At 41.8% G+C, this 4,194-nt stretch overlaps 1 pseudogene; it reads right to left on the bottom strand.

The window, feature by feature from the left end:
* Positions 1–1,735: 1,735 nt before the first annotated feature.
* Positions 1,736–2,359, bottom strand: LOC119041533 (vesicle-trafficking protein SEC22b-like; annotated as a pseudogene).
* Between the last annotated feature and the right edge of the window lie 1,835 nt (positions 2,360–4,194).

The raw sequence follows: 4,194 nt of genomic DNA, 5'->3' as shown, positions 1-4,194 counted from the left end.
CCAAAATGGAAAGAAAAAAAGTTTTCATTCTAGTTCTGTAAGTTAATAGGAATATAATCAGCATTTCTCTTTGTCTTGTTATAAGGAATAGAATTTTTTCTCTATCAGGAATCAAGAGAAGCTTTGATGACCCCATAGTTATGAAATTAATTAGTTAAAAGTTCTTTCCAAAGATGTTAAGAAGTTGACTTGTTTACCTGTACAATTTAAAGAAATATTTGCAGTATTTGTAGGAGTTAGAGGTGATACTGCAGACCCTTGTGACAATATTTTAAAGACAACATTAATATATAAATATTATTTATATTTAATATTTTCTTCCATTTAGAAATTCTATCTCAGCCCTGACTGGTGTGGCTCAGTGGGTTGAGTGTCATCCTGCAAACCAGAGGGTCTCCGGTTCCATTCCAGGGCAGGGCACGTGCTAAGTTTCTGGCCAGGTCCCCAGTTGGGGGCGTGCGAGAGGCAGCTCACTGTTTCTCTCCCTTTCTTCCTCCTTTTCCCTCTCTCAAAAATAAATAAATAAAACCTTTTTAAGAAGTCTATCTCAGAAGGTAAAAGGAAATCTCCACTATCCCTGAACAAAAAAGGGGAAAATCATAGGTAGTTTTATTTGTTAATAAAAGCCACTGTGAGTTCTGCAGCTCTGTCATTCTCAGAGAATTTCTGTAAACTGAGGCAGGTGGGAGGTGCTCTCAGAGACTTCAGATAAATGTATGTAGTTGAGTAGTCACTCTGCAAAAAAAATTTACTCAGCTGAATTCTCCATTTTGAAATCTGAGACTGTCCTGAGAGGATATTCGTGGGACATGAAACTACTGGGCTGCAGTTTGCTAACACATTGAAAATGTTAGCAGATTGTGGCGGGAGGAAAAGAGAGTGGGAAATCCATTGTGGAGAGAGTGAAGGAGGGGCAGGATTAGGCTGTAGTTAGGAGCTGCAGTTAGAAAGAAGTATATGCTCTATTTACTCATTAATATAAACCAGGTGCTGAAAAATAAAATTAAGAATGTCCTAAACTAAGTCTTGGAAGGAATAAATGACAGCAAGTATTTTACCTTCTTAATCAAGGAGTGCTATAATGTCATTTCAAGGGATCTTAATAGAATTCATTTAACCCTGCAAAGCAGTTGTGTAATAAACTATAAAAGGAAAATAAGAAAGGTTAACTTCCTGCAGGGGTCAAGAGGCAAGATCTTTGCAGCACAGCAATTAACTTTAACATACCGGAGTCTTATTTAAAAGGCCATCAAAAACTCAGATTACTGAAAATCACAAATGTTACCAACCAAAGGAATGTTGACTGACAGAGTCAACAAAATTCCCAGAGGTCTGCCTTCTCTGAAGGAATGCAGCATTGCTAGCACAGGTTGGTTAGATTAAATCTCATCGATGGCTCCGTTAGTGAGTGAGAATGCCCCAGTCGGTGCTGTTTTACAAATGAAAAACAACCGGGAGGGAGAAAAATACACTGTTCCCCAACATACATGGCATAGCACCCAGAGAAAGCCTCTGCCCCTCAAAGAGACTTTCTACCTAGGGTCAGGTTTTATTAGATGAGGTGTGTAACCTTTCGTTTTCAGGATATGTCTTTTCTTGCAAGGTCCTCAGAGGCAGAAGTTACACTTGTATTCTAATACACATACATCTCTGTGAGCTCCGCTTCCTGCAAACACACACCTGCCGGGTTCTGGGTTCTCTTTTGCCAGCGACCTGCCCCACTACTTCACAGCCATCATAATTGCTCGTACACTAGTAACGGGATGAAAATACAGCTACTGCTGTAAGTTTGGCACAAGTGGACCGCATGTTAAATACTTTGCATCCTGGTGGCATTTCTTGGACAGCTTGGACAAATTGTTGGCCTTTGAATCCAATGCTGAAAGTACTCATCCTAACAGATTTTCAGTATTGGCCACCATGAGCCTCTGCATATCTTGGAATTCAGTGTTGATAGAGCCTAATTTTCTCGGAGTGTGACTGTTGATGTGGAGCTTCTTGGTTTTGTGAATGTAGGTCTCAAACACAATAAAGCAATAGGGTGTAGACACTGGGCAACTTTTTCCCACGCTGTTCATCAAACTGAGTGTAAATCTTCTAGATGGGCAAAAGCCAACTTCTTAGGCCAGGTAGTTTCACACAAAACCAAATGACACACCCCTTGCAGCATAATGCACTGAAAAGACATGGCGGCAGCTCCCAAGGCACCTCCGTCTGGTAGGGGGCTGCCCATTCAACTTTCTGTAGAGCTGTTTAGCCCGGCTCCGGTATTTGCAAGGGTCCTGATCAGACTGTCCTGTATTGAGGTGGCCAATGGGAGCCTGTCCACCACTTGGGCGAACATTGTGAGTGGCAACATCTTCACAGGTTACAGGATAATTTAAAAATTTTGTAACCAAAGTCATTTTTCTTATAAAACACCTAAGCCATATATAAATATAAATATACTGCAAAACGTGAAGCCTGTTCTTTTCTACTCTTCCAGCCCCAAAGAAAGGCAACCACCCTCAGCTATTTGGTGTGCATCCTTCTAGTTCCTTCTCTAAATATACTACACGTTTGGAGAGAGGTTAAAATGTAAAGGGGCTCATCACATTCATTATTCTTGCTTTTTAAAAAGGTTATTTTTAGAGATAGAGGAAAGAAAGAGGGAGAGAAATGTGGATCAGTTGCCTCTTGCGCACCCCCAAGTGGGGACTTGGCCAACAACCTAGACATGTGCCCAGAATGGGAATTAAACCAGTGACCTTTTGGTTTGCAGGACAACACCCAACCCACTGAGCTAGACCAGTCAGGGCTATTCTTGCTTTTAAAATAAATATATTTATTTGAGACAAAGAAACATTGATTTGTTGTTTCACTTATTTGCACATGCATCGCCATGACCAGGGATCAAACCCGCCACTCTGGCTTGTTGGATGACGCTCTAACCAACTGAGCCAGGGATATTCTTGCTTTTTTAAACATAAGAATGTATACATTTGTCTTGGAGAGTTTCCATATTAGTGTAGTTAAGTCTTTGTGTTTAACAGTTTTTTAGTATTGCATGGTATACACGTATTTATCTAAAATAAAACATTTGTCTAGAATCTATTACATGGAGGGTGTTGTTCAGCTAGTATGTGGGGGACTCCAGAAATGACCATACCCTTGTTCTTGTCATCAGTGAGCTGGCTTTTTAGAGGAGCTGGGGGGTGGGGGGGGGGAAGGGCGGGACATACATAAACACAACACGGGAAAATAACATCCCTGAGTGTATGCCTGGGGCTCAGAAACAAGTGCAGTCACTTCTAGCTCCGAGAATCAGTGATACTGGCATTTGCCTAGAGTGAGCTTGACAGGTGAAGGAAGAGCATGAGCAAGGTCATGGAGATGAACACACATGATGCAGGTTCATTCGATGTCAGGCCACAGTCCATGAGCAGGAAGGGGCTTTGGTTCAATTTGTAAACATTTGTCAAGCATCTTTGTGTCGGACGCTATAGTAGGCACAGAGAATATAGAAATGAGAAAGATGAGTCTTATCTTTAAAAAGCTTTCAGCTGGTGGAATAAAAGCCAAGTTTGGAAAGGCAGATTAGGACCAGGTGATGAAAGCTTTCAATTGGCATGTCAGAGAGTCTGGTTTGCTTTTATTGGGCAATGTGGAGCTGGGGCATGCTTTTAGTGGGCAGATGATGTGACCCGTTGAGCAGATGGAACGGCATCCAGAATGAGCTAAAGTGGGGAGAAGCTGGGCGTGAGGAGTTTGTGACCTTTCTTTCTATAACAAGATAGAAGTTAATTCTGACCTCAGTTAAAAGGTGGTAGGCAATCCAGGACTCTTACGGTAGGTCTACAGTTATTGGGGACTCAGGCTTTTATCTTTTTGCTTCACCATTCTGGTACATAGCTTCTATCCTTATTAAACCCCGGTCACCCCATGGCCTAATATGGCTGCTGGATCATAATCAGTCCCATCTACATTCCAGGTGGTAGCAGAAAAGAGGAAGGGAAGGGGGTTGGGGGAAGGGGAGGAGCACATAACACACGCTTTTCTAGCTAAATTAACTTCCTTTAAGGAGCCTTCCTACAAGCCCAGCACGATATTTCCAGCACTTCTGTTTATGTCTAACTGGCTGGAAATGAGTTACATGTCCTTACCCAGCTTTTTTAAAAAATTGATTTCAGAGACAGAGAGAGTGAGAGGGAAACA

Source organism: Artibeus jamaicensis, unplaced genomic scaffold, assembly GCF_021234435.1.
Source record: "Artibeus jamaicensis isolate MK-2021 breed Jamaican fruit bat unplaced genomic scaffold, CSHL_Jam_final contig_233, whole genome shotgun sequence".
NCBI lineage: Eukaryota > Metazoa > Chordata > Mammalia > Chiroptera > Phyllostomidae > Artibeus > Artibeus jamaicensis.
The sequence above is the reverse complement of the archived record's forward strand: the minus strand, read 5'-3'. Positions and strand labels throughout refer to the sequence as shown.